At 39.2% G+C, this 13617-nt stretch overlaps 1 pseudogene; it reads left to right on the top strand.

The window, feature by feature from the left end:
• On the top strand, positions 762–1704 carry Olfr977-ps1 (olfactory receptor 977, pseudogene 1; annotated as a pseudogene).

The following is a 13617-nucleotide window of genomic DNA, read 5'->3' as shown; positions in this document are numbered from 1 at the left end:
TAATTTATATAAACGGAGAATTGTGATTAATATATCAGATTATAAAATTATAAAAAAGGGAATGGGAACAGAATAAGGCAAGAGATGAAAGCCTATAATTACTCTCTTTGTTTCTTTATGTTTCTTTCATCTGGGGAGGGAGCCATTGGGGACACCGTCTCAAAGGAAATCATATACATGAATACTCTGCAGCTTGAGAGTATTAAGTCAGACATTTGAGGCTGTGTTAACAGCAAAGTTGTGTGTAGTCAATGGCTTGGATTCAAGAGGAGATGCAGAGTCTTGCTTCTACGCCATTCCATCTTATGCAAAACACAATTTTGGATTAGAAATATATCCTTCTACCCTAAAGACATTAGGAAAAACATCTCTATGTGTTTTCAACTTGCTGGTGCGTGGTTAGAGTTCTTCCTGTTTCTTTTTGTTATACTTATTCGTTTACATGAATTATGACAGTTTATGTGATGTTAGGCCAGATTGGATGAGACTAAACAGAACTGGTGACAAGTGTCGATTACTTTAAGAAATTTGAAAATATACAGATGAAGTATGTCTTTGTATAACTTAACACATGAGGATATTGGGACTGAATGTGGCACATACTTAACTGATTGCCAAGGGCAGATTCATCCCTGGTCCTCTTTTCCTCACTGGCTTTATTTTGTTTGCATCTACTGCTTTGGATAGGAATCCCTTAGTCATGAAGCAGTTACTTACGGATGCCTTTGCTTCTCTTCTCCAGGGCTGCCTGTGCCATGAGCATGAGGAACCACACCTCTGTGACAGAGTTCATCCTGCTGGGAATTTCCAACAGTGAAGGAAGGACTAGAGAGCATGCTGTTTGCCCTGTTCCTGGTCTTCTATGTCTTTGCCTTGCTGGGGAACCTGCTCATCTTCCTCACCATCCTGGCTTCTCCCAACCTCCACACCCCCATGTATTTCTTCCTGGGGAACCTGGCAGTGTTTGACATATTCTTTCCTTCTGTGAATTCTCCTAAGATGATGGACTACCTAGTACGGCAAGGCCGAACCATCTCATACCAGGGTTGTGTCTCCCAAGTCTTCTTCTATCACACTCTGGGTGGCACAGAATGTTTTCTATATACAGTGATGGCTTATGACCGCTTTGTGGCTATTTGTCACCCTATGAGATACACAGTCATTATGAACCACAGGGTGTGTACCTGCCTCACACTGGGCACTTGGGTTGGAGGCTTTGTCCATGGGAGCATCCTCACATTTCTTATCTTTAAGTTACCCTACTGTGGTCCGAATAAGGTGAACAGTTTCTTCTGTGACATTCCTGTGGTGCTGTCCCTGGCATGTGCAGATACCTCTCTAGCAAGAACTGTGAGTTTTACCAATGTTGGTGTCGTTGCGCTCACATGTTTTCTTCTCATTCTCACTTCTTACACTCGTATTGTGATCTCCATCCTGAAAATCCGATCCTCGGAAGGCAGGCGCAGAGCCTTCTCGACCTGCAGTGCCCACCTGACATCTATCATCTTGGTGTATGGCCCCGTGATTCTTGTGTATCTCAGACCTGCTTCTAGTCCCTGGTTGGATTCTGTTGTTCAGGTGTTTAACAATGTCATCACACCCTCTTTGAACCCTCTGATTTACACCCTGAGGAACAAGGATGTGAAATTAGCCCTGAAGAAGGTGGTATCTCAAGGGGCCCAGCCTTTAGGTTATAAGGAATAGTAGACATTCTTATCTGAGGATTTTTGTAGCTGTTTCAGGCCCACTGTGTATATCTGTCTTCTTTCAGAAGAGTCTTAACAGTTATGTCATTGAATTTGTGAGTGTGGACTGAGTTTCAGATTTATATCTTTGGCAATGCTTTCTAGATTGTGCCTTAAGTTTCTCCACTTTTAGTTTGCTAAAGTGATATATCTTTTCTGTTCTATGTACTCTGTGCTTGTTGAACCATTTCAGTAGCTTATCATGAAACTGCCTGTTTCTACTTCATGTATTGCATAGAGCCTACACATTATATATTTTAATTTTCTTTCTTTCTTTCTTTCTTTCTTTCTTTCTTTCTTTCTTTCTTTCTTCCTTCCTTCCTTCCTTCCTTCCTTCCTTCCTTCCTTCTTTCCTCTCTCTCTCTCTCTCTCTCTCTTTCTTTCTTTCTTTCTTTCTTTCTTTCTTTCTTTCTTTCTTTCTTTCTTTCTTTGTTCTCTCCTCGCTTTTGCTCACAGAAAAACTGTGTTTTGTACATGGCTCTTTATCTCTCAAGAGAAAAAGTGACCATTAAGCTATGTCTTAAAATAGCAGAACAGAGACTGTAAATTCAGAAAGTGCTTTTGAGCCAGAATTTTCTATATATTAGCAGGGGCAACATTTATTTATTTATTTATTATTATTTTATTTTCAAATGCCAACATTTTATTTAAACCAGATGAAAGTTATTTGTTCTAGGTGGTTCTAAACAGTAAATTTTAAAATAAAATGAAGGAAGGAATGACGTGCATATAATTTTCCTTCTGTTTTTATTTTCTATACAGAAAACTTAAAGATTTTCCAGAAGGTTCTAGGTACAAAATTTCAAGCAAGATATTGCAATTTCTTTTTTTCTGAAATTGGATATTTTATTTATTTACATTTCAAGTGTTATCCCCTTTCCCTACTTCCCCTCTAGAACCCCCCTATCCTACCTCTCCCCCTGCTTCTATGAGAGTGTTCACTTACCCACCCACCCACATCTGCCTCCCTGCCCTGGTATTCCCCTATACTGAGGCATTGAACCTTCCCAGGACCAAGGGCCTCTCCTCCCATTGATGTCAGACAAGGTTATCCTTTGCTACATGTGTGGCTGGAGTCATGGGTACCTTCATGTGTACTCTGGTTGATGTTTTAGTTCCTGGCAGCTCTGACGGGGTCTGGTTGGTTGATATTGCTGTTCTTCCTATGGGTTTGCAAACCTCATCAGGTCCTTCAGTCCTTTCTCTAACTCCTCCTTTGGGGATCCTGTGTTCAGTCCAATGGTTGGCTGTAAGCCTCCATCTCTGTATTTGCCAGACTCTGGCAGATCCTCTCAGGAGACAGCTATATAAGGCTTCTGTTAGCAAGCACTTTTTGTTATCAGTAATAGTGTCTGGGTTTGGACTGTATATGGGATGCATCCCCAGATGGGGCAGACTCTGGATGGCCTTACTTCAGTCTCTGCTCCATACTTTGCCATCGTATTTCCTTTAGACAGGAACCAGTCTGTGTTAAAAATTTGGAGATGAGTGGGTGGCCCCTCCCCTCTGCCTTGCCTAACCTCTGGATATGGTCTCTACATGTTCTCCCTCCCCTTTGTTGGGCATTTCAGCTAATCTCATCTCTGTTAGGTCCTGGGAGCCTCTTGCTTTCCTGGCATCTAGGACTTGCTGGAGGGTACCCCTAGTTCTCCATTCCCCATTGCTACACACCTCTGTTCAAATTCCTGACCCTCTGTATACCATCCCCATCTCCTCTCACACCTGATCCTGCCTCCCTTTTCCCCCTCCCCCTCCTGTCTTCCTCCCAAGTCCTTCCCACCCTCTATCTTCCATGAGTATTTTGTCCCCCTTTCTAAGACGGACTGAAGCATTCACATTTTAGTTTTCCTTCTTCTTGAGCTTCATATGATCTGTAAACTGTATCTTGGGAATTCTGACCATTTGGGCTGATATCCACTTATCAGTGAGTGCATACCATATGTGTTCTTTTGTGACTGGGTTGTCTCACTCAGGATCATATTTTCTAATTGTATCCATTTGCCTAAGAATTTCATGAAGTCATTGTTTTTGATAGCTGAGTAGTACTCCATTGTTTAAATGTATCACATTTTCTGTATTCATTCCCCTATTAAAGGACATCTGGGTTCTTTCTAGCTTCTGGCTATTATAAATAAGGCTGCTATGAACATAGTGGAGCATGGGGGTTACTTTATCATTTGGAGTTTAATATTTCTTAATTTTAAAACTATAGCTCTTACATTGAGGTCCATCTACTAAAAAACTTAGAATAACAATTAATTTGTTCATGACAGTGTTTGAAGTGTTTTTCAGTTTTGACCAAATCAATCATAGTGTTCTAAGACACAGCTTCTATGTACATTCATTTTCCAGTGGAAAAAAGTGTGAATATGGAAATATTCACTATTGCAACCCGAAACTCAACTCTTATCATTCCTTATGTTATCTAACTGCAGTATGAAAACTGCAGGGTTGTCAACTTCACATAATGACAACTTGGGTGGAGGTTTTCTATTAATCTTTCTCTATGTATCATTCATTGGTCTCATTACTTTTTCATTTAGTATCTAGTATAATCATCACCGTTTCTCTTTACTGACAAGAAAACTAGGCACAGGGTTGTTGATGTAGTAATGACACCATGGAGAGCAGGACTCTCCATAATGTCTACAGATTCTGGCAATCTGAAGACAACAGTAGTTTCAGGTTGTTCCCATTCTGAAGTAATACTCATTTGTTCAATCTGATGTAAATTGATGTGTTAAATTAAAACCTCCACCTGACTTATTTAATGAGGAACTAGATAGCATGTTCACTAAGTGACTCAAAGATGAAATAGGAAGTTATTTAGAAAAACAACATCTTATTCTTCATTATATGTCTAAAGCAAGTGTAACCCACCTTGTTTACATCACTACATTGCCTGTTGTGACTAACTTAATTCCATCATTTGGAAGGTTCTGGGTTCTGTACTTTATCTATGGTATAGTATTTGATGCTTATTTTACTCCAACAATTTACTATAGAAGTTGGCAGTTTGTAACACAATTCATTATTTTAGATTGTCAAACCTGGTCAGGAGCATTGGGGGATGGCTTAGATGTGGTTCTTGGCCCAGGATCTAATAGGGTACTGCTGTCACATTTAACAACTAGGTGGTAGGCTTCTGATGGAGCCTTCCTTTCTTTTTTCTTTTAATAGATATTTTCTTTATTTAATTTGAAATGTTAGCCCTTTCCTGGTTTTCCCTCTGAAAACCGCCTATCCCAATACCCCTACCCCTGCTCACCAATCCACCCACTCCTGCTTCACTGTCCTGACATTCCCCTACACTGGGGCATTGAACCTTCACAGAACCAAGGGCCACTCCTCCCATTGATGTCAGAGCCTTTCAGGAGACAGCTATATCAGGTTCCTATCAGCAGTCACTTGTTGGCTTCCCCAATAGTGTCTGGGTTTTATAACTGTATATGGGCTCAGTGCAGGCCTATTGTCAGGAGACCTTCACTCTCCCCTCACTACAAGGGAATTTCTATTTACCTACCTCTTGTACTCACATTCACATCCTGGAAGCTGCCTGCCCCAACAGAAAGTGCCAAGGACAGTCTAAGCAGAAGTCTCTGTTACCTTGTCTTCAGGATCAGATACAGATACTCTATAATTCATACTCAAGTGGAGAGAAATGAGGCTCCATATTATGAAGGGATGTCCAAAAATCTGACTACATTTTTAATGTGTAGTCACAGATCTATTTATATAAATGCTTCCCTATTGGAAATCTTTCTGTTTAGGATTGATTGTTAGGGTAACACATTTTTAAAATGAACTTCTTGATTTATAAGTTATACTTATCTTTACCAGGCATGACATCACATGCTTGCAATTTCAAAACACAGGTAATATGGGCAAGAAGATAAGCCATTCCATTCATCCCTGTCTACATAGTTTGAAGCCAGCCTATGTCACATGAGACTTTATCTGGGGCTGGGGGGGGGGTAGTAATCAAAAAAAAATAAGTAAAGCATTCTTTGTGAAAAAAATCACATTGTTTAGATTTTTTTCAATCTTTTTCATATGCAGAGAACATTTGCTACTGACTCTCCCAAAGTATTTTTTTTTAATATAAAAACTGCGACTCTTTTCAAGTCGTTACTTAGTATACTGTACAGTTTGTAGTTCTATTTATTCAATAGTTTGTGAGTACGCTAAGATAAAATTTAGTTCACAGGGCAGCCATTGGGTAGTCAGATGTTTATTGGTAGTTTAATGGTTATAGACATAATGCTTATGGCAAAGAGAGGACATGATAGAAGACAGATATGATTCTCTATATAGGCTGTGAAAACCCAAGACAGATAGAATAAAAGTGTAGGGTTTATGTTGTCAGTGCAGAGTTAGATGTCAAATGCAATGCTTAGTTAGAAAGGATCCTAGGAAATGAGCTTCATAGCATCGCTTCTGGCCTCTACAGAGCCAGTCTAGTGCACTTGGACCCTAACTTGTCCAAGTTGGCAGTGGCAAGTAAGTAAAATCACACTCGTGAAATGAATGAAATGGCACATTAGAAATGATAATAACACTACATATAATATAAATAAATTTGTAATATATTGTATGCACAGAATATAGTATATATAGCATATACAATTATATATTTATGTAATATATGTATACATAATATATTTGCTATGCTAGATATTCCAGCATGTTTTTTCTTTGTCATAAGAACATTAAAACCTTTTTTTTTTGGTTTTTCGAGACAGGGTTTCTCTGTATAGCCCTGGCTGTCCTGGAACTCACTTTGTAGACCAGGCTGGCCTCGAACTCAGAAATCTGCCTGCCTCTGCCTCTCAAGGTCAAAGGCGTGTGCCACCACTCCCGGCAAGTCGCACATTAAAATCTTATTCATTAGTTGCTTTGAGTTTTTCTCATTTTTTATTGTTCAGTTGTTAAAATCTTTGCTTCTTATTACGAGAATGGAAAAGTTTTAAATAAGGACAATAGTCTTTTTTAGATAATTTTTGTCTAGACTCTCAGTTCAGGATGTTAAATTGTTATTTAAAGAAGGAGGGAGGGAGGGACCTTGGAGGGAATGGGAAGTAGAGGGAGAGGGGAACTTGATCTGCTATTGGGTGGGGGGATAGGATTAAAGCCTGGAGGGCTAGCAGAAAGAATGGAAACCAGCAGCCTCAGTGGACGGGAAGTTGGGGGGACCCTCCAGAATGTACCAGAGACCTGGGAGTTGAGAGACTCTCAGAACTCAAAGGGAGGGACTCTACATGAAATGTTCTACAGTGGGGAGAGGGAACTAGTAGAGCCCACCTCCAGCAGAAAGTCAGGGCATAAAGGGAGGGATGGGGTTGCCATCCCACAGTTTAAACTCTGACCCATAATTGTTCCTGTCTGAAAGAATTACATTGATGGAAGTGGAGAGGAGCCTGAGGAAAAGAAGGTCCAGTGACAGGCCCAAAGTGGGATATAGCTCAAGGAGAGGCCCCAAAGCCTGACACTATTCCTGAGGCTATGGAGTGCTCACAAAAAGGAACCTATCATGACTGCCCTCTGAAAGACCCAAGAAACAGCTGAAAGGATCAGATGTCCTTTTTTGGAGTTTGTGGGCCCATTAAGGGTGTGATGTACATACATCGTCTAATAAAAAACACTGATACATATAATAAAATAAAGATAAAGTGTGTGTCTGTGTGTGTGTGTGTGTGTGTGTGTGTGTGTGTATGTGTGTGTGTGTATGGGACACCTGGAGGCCAGTATTAGTCAGATTCTCTACAGCTGGAGTTGTAGGCAGTTGGGAACTCGCTAGGGATCCTCTGAAAAGGCAGGGATTTTTCATAACTCCAGAGTCATCTTTCCAGTGAATGATTTATAAGAATCTGCTCATGAACTGTAAAAGGAAAAATGTCTTGAGGGTTCCTAATTTCTGGTTTTGTTGGGGTGGGGTGGGGGATGATTTACATTCTTGGCTATCAAATCTTGCTTTACAGTTTGGTTTCCTCATTAAAGTAAAGAAAGAAGCTGTATACAGGAAAGGGTGTTATTGAACCACAAGAAACTGGTTACATCTTCCAGGGGCTGCCTGACCCCTTGCAGTGGTAAAAAGCTTGGGGTGGAATTGAGTAGAACGGAAATAGTTGCAAAGGATATTGATGGAGTTGTTACTGTTAACGATGATGCTAGCTGTGTGGGTGTGGTCAACAATGCTTATGGAAGCTGCAGGAAACAGTATGCCAACATCTTTCCAGAGAACAATCTTGAATTACTGATGCAATTGTGGCAGTGTATACATCTGGACCCTGACACAGTCACTTCCTAATAACAGGAGATAAGACACAAAGCAAAATGTGTGGAGATGGTTACTGGCTGTAGAACCCAGTAGTATGCTTGAAGGCTACAGAAAAACAGCTTTATGGTGCAGCTCTGGTCTGCTTTAGCTCATATTCTCATTATTCCTTCCACTTCTGCAGGAGGGAAGGAAATCGAACTTTTCTTTTTACTCTTCTCTTCTCTTCTCTTCTCTTCTCTTCTCTTCTCTTCTCTTCTCTTCTCTTCTCTTCCTTTCTCTTCTTTTCTTTTCTTGTTATGTACTGTCCTCTCCTGTCCTTCCTTCATTTTATCCTCCCTCCCTTCCTCCCTCCTTTCTTCCCTCTCCCTCCCTTTCTTCCTCCCTCCATCTCTCATAAAAAGGCACTTGTTTCCTTTATCAAGATGCCCAAGGGATTATTTCAGTTAGTACATTTTTTGATGTAAGTTTCGGTTCAACAAATCAGGTTTACTTGTTCCCAAAAATTAGTGTTGTTCCTTGACATCAGTGCTGACAATGTCATTTCCATCTAAGTGAGTACACAAAGCCTTCTTATTTCCTGCCTTGAGAGACTCTACTCTTCAGTGGACGTCACACCCTCTGGCTTCCTTACTTTCCTCAATCTTTTGTCTTTGAGATGCATTTACTAGTTTTCTGTTTTCTGGACTAGAAACCCACTGCAACACTCTACTGAAATGCTAAATTAATCATTACTTTCAATTTAGCTCCTACACAATATTTTTCAAACTATATATTATTATTAAAATTTAAACTTAAATAAAAAAAAAACCTTTAAAATTTAAACTTACCCCCTCTCCCTCCCTCTCTTTTTATACACTATGGCTGCTACTCATTCCTTTTGGTTCTTTTAGGTAATGCAGGTGAGAGATTATGTATATATAAAATGATGTGGGTTTTTTTTTTCCAAAATTCAACAGCCATCATAGCTGTTCTTTTCTGTCCTTCTGTATTTATTGTCACCCATCTCTTTGTTGTTCAGAGATTGGTAATACCCTTCATGAAAATGCAGAAACAGAGCATTTCCCCAACAAGAAGAAACCAACAGGATATTTGCTGCATTGTGTTAAGAATTATTGATCATGAAGGGATATAATTTACTAAAATCCAGAGATACTTTTGTAATGAATAAGCCAGGACTTCAAATATCATCAAGGGTTCTGCACTTGTACTCTTTGGTTTGTTTGTATTGTTGGCAAAATGCACAAGAAGCCCATCCCATGTTCCTGGTGACTATTAGTGGTAACTAACAACACAGAGGGATGGAATCCATGCATTTCTGCTGTACACCTTTCACAGGATCTGTCTCACCAATGAACTGCTCTCAAAACACAGGTTTTTCAAAAACTTTGCTATTCAAAATTAATTGGATTTCCATATGAAATTTTAGAACTAGTTTGATATTTTCTACAGTAAGCCTACTAGAGTTTTGATTAGGATTTTATTTGACCCACACACCAATCATTAGTGATCTAATATATTAACACAATAAAGTCTCATTCATGCATCTAATAAAAACACTATTTCTTTCAAGATGTCTAATGTCAGTTTTCAGGTGTAGGCCAGTTATATCATTATTTTCTATGTTGGTGTTATTTAGAATGTTACTCTGATAATATAAAGAGCTACAATGAATTTGTCTGTATCAACTATGTAAATACTGCAACTTTACTAACATACTTACTAATTACTAATCATTGTAACATTTTCAGATATTCCCCAGACATTCTATATGGATGATCACATTATCTACAAGCCCAATTTACTCTTCTTTAAAAATCTATATTTTACTTTTTTCATACCTAATTGTCTTATGAAAAATTGTTCAACATTAAGTAGAAAAGGTGAGAGTAGTTAGGTTGATTGCTAATTCTAGAAAATAAACAACCAGGTTGTAACCGGAAAATATGACATTAGCTTGAGGGTTGTTTTTTGCTCTTGTTTTATTCTTTGACACATTGCGAATGATTCCATTTATCCTTAGTTAGCCAACATAGTCCATCAGAGAATAATTTTATAATTTTTCAGATTGGTTTTGGACATATATCAAGATGGTCATATAATTTCCTTATTAAATTTTCTAAGCTAAAATAGTAATGATACTTGAATTTTGAAAGCCAATTTATCCCCTTCTGCCTAATCCTTGCTGCTGGGTCAGACCTATAGTTGGTCTGCATCCATGAAGACTCTATATCTCAACCCATCCTAGAGGAACATCTATAGTCAGAGCAGTTGAAGATCTGCTGCACTCAGAGCAGTTGAGGATCTGCTGCATTCAGAGCAGTTGAGGATCCACTGTACTTAGAGCAGTTGACTCTTAGTTGGTCTGTTTCCGTGAAGACTTGGTATCCTGATACATCCTAGAGGGCCTGCTGCACTCAGAGCAGTTGGACACACTGCACTTAGAGCAGTTGAGAAGTTGAGGACCCTCTGCACTCAGAGCAGTTGGGCAACAGCTTGACTGCTCTACTGAAGACCAAACAGTCTGAAGGCCTCCCATGACATCTACTGCAGCCAGTGCAACAGATCAGCACCCTCTCTGCCGCTGTGAAGAGCCCCAGTTGGAAGGCCTCACAAGTGGTCTGATACAGCCCAAGCAGCAAGCCTACCAGGAGACTTGAAGAAACCCAGGGACAAAAGAGGCAGATTCCATATAGTCACCCAATCCAAAAAACACCAGGAATACCCAGATGGCGAAAGGCAAGTGCAAGACAATAAACAACAGAAGCCAAAATACATGAGCATCATCAGAGCCCAGTTCTACCACCACAGAAAGCCCTGAATATACCAACACACCTGAAAATCAGGAATCTGCCCTAAAATCCTATCTCACGAAGATAATAGAATCCTTTATATCAATAACTCACTGAAAGAAATACAGGAAAACACAGGTAACCAGGTGAAGGGATTGAATAAAGCGATCCAAGACATAAAAGTGGCAGTAGAAATAATAAAGAAAACACAAATGGAGGAAAACCTGAAAATGGAAAATTCAGGAAAAAGGTCAGGAATTACATATGTAAGTATTACTAACAGAATACAAGAGATAGAAGAGAGAATCTTATGTAGAAGAGATTGACACAACTGTTAAAGAAAATTCAAAGCATAAAAATCTCCTAACCCAAAGCATCCAGGAAATTCAGGACACAATGAAAAGACCTAATCTAAGAATAATTGGAATAGAGGAGAATGAAGATTCCCAGCTCAAAGAACCTGAAAATGTCTTCAACAAAATCATAGAAAAAAAAACTTCCCCAACCTAAAGAAAGAGATGGACATAAAGGTACAAGAAGCCTATAGAACACCAAATGAATGGGACCAAAAAAGAAAATCTTCTCATCACATAATTATCAAAACACTAAATACACATATCAAAGAAAGAATATTAAAAATTGCAAGGAAAAAGGACAAGTAACATACAAAGGTAGATCTATCAGAATTACACCAGACTTCTCAACGGAGACTATGAAAGCCAGAAGAGCCTGGTCAGAGGTCATGCAGACTCTAAGAGAACACAAATGCCAGACCAGGCTACTATACCCAGCAAAACTATCAATCAACATATATGGAGAAACCAAAATATTCCAATACAAAACCAAATTCAAACAGTATCTATCTATCAACCCAGCCTTACAAAGGATCCTGAAGGGAAAAATCCAACACAAGGAAGATGCCTGCACCAAAGGACAAGATATTAAGCATCTCACAACAAAGTCAAAAACAGAGAGCCACAAGCCCATAAAATCACCTACAAAAACAAACATGTCAGGAATCAACAGTTATCTTTTTTTAATATCTCTCAATATTAATGGACTCAACTCACCTATAAAAAGACAGAAGCTAACAGACTGATATTCAAACAAGATCCAGCATTTTGCTGCATACAAGAAACACACCTCAACAACAAAAAGAAGCACTATCTCAGAGCAAAAGGATGGAAAAAGGTCTTCCAAGCAAACGGTCTAACGAAACAATCAGGAGTCACCATCCTAATATCCAATAAAATAGACTTCCAACCAAAAGTTATCAAGTGTGATGAAGGAGAACACTTCATATTTATCAAGAGAAAAATCTACCAAGAGGAAGTCTCAATTCTGAACCTCTATGCCCCAAATGCAAGTGCACCCAAATTCATAAAAGAAACTTTACTAAAGCTCAAAATACACATTGAATTCCACACAATAGTAGTGCGAGATTTTAATACTCCACTCTCACCAATGGATGGATCATTGAAACAGAAACTAAACAGAGATACAATGAAACTAAGAGAGGTTATGAATCAAATGGATTTAACAAATATCTACAGAACATTTCACCTTAAAGCAAAAGAGTACACCTTCTTCTCAAACCCTCATGGTATGTACCATGCATCCTATCAGACCACCATGGCCTAAGGCTGGTCTTCATATAACATCAAAAACTACAGAAAGCCCACATACATGTGGAAACTGAACAACTCTTTACTCAGTGTAACTTGATCAAGGAAGAAATAAAGAAAGAAACTAAAGACTTCCTGGAATTTAATGAAAATATTTACACATCATACCCAAATCTATAGTACGCAATGAAAGCAGTGCTAAGAGGAAAGTTCATAGTACTAAGAGCCCTGGTAAAATAACTGGAGAGATCTTACACTAACAACTTAACAGCACACCTGAGAGCCCTGAAACAAAAAGAAGCAAACTAACCTAAGAGGAGTAGAAGGCAGTAGTCAAACTCAGGGCTGAAATTAACCAAATAGAAATGAAGAAAACAATACAAAGAATCAGCAAAACCAAAAGCTGGTTATTGGAAAGAATCAACAAGGTAGATGATCCCCAAGCCAAACTAACTAAAGGGCCAAGAGGCAGTATTCAAATTAATAAAACCAGAAATGAAAAGGAAGACATAACCACAGAAAAAGAGGAAATTAAAAAAATCATCAGATCCTATTATAAAAGACTATACTCAACAAAACTGGAAAATCTACATGAAATGGATGGTTTTATAGAAAGATGCCACATACCAAAGTTAAATCAAGAGTAGCTAAACTGTCTAAACAGGCCCATATCACACCAGGAAATAGGAGAAGAACATGTATGGTATGTACTCATTAATATGTGGATATTTGCCAAAAAAAAATACAAAAACAAAAAACAAAAACCATACAGAATTCACAAGATACAGGCCACAGAATTCAAACGGCCCAACAAGCTGAAGTGCCCAAGTGAGGATGCCTCAGTCCCACTTGGAAGAGAGAAGAAAGCAACCACAAGTGGGGAGGGAGGGAGAGATTTGGGAGAAGGGAACCTGATCTGGTATTGGGTGAGGGAAAGGACTGAAGCCCATAGGGCCTGCAGAAAGAATGGAAATAGGAAGCCTCAGGAAATAGGAGGTTGGGGACCCCCCTCCCAGAGTGTACCAGAGACCTGGGATGTGAGAGACTGCCAGGACTTACAGGGAGGGATCTTTGATGAAATGCCTGACAGTAGGAAGGGGGAACTTATAGAGTCCACCTCTAGCAGGAAGACAGGACATCAAGTGAGGGATGGAGTTGGCATCCCACAGTCACGACTCTGA

The sequence above is a fragment of the Mus musculus genome, chromosome 9 (assembly GCF_000001635.26).
Source record: "Mus musculus strain C57BL/6J chromosome 9, GRCm38.p6 C57BL/6J".
NCBI classification, from domain to species: domain Eukaryota; kingdom Metazoa; phylum Chordata; class Mammalia; order Rodentia; family Muridae; genus Mus; species Mus musculus.
This window is presented reverse-complemented; position numbering and strand designations above follow the sequence as displayed.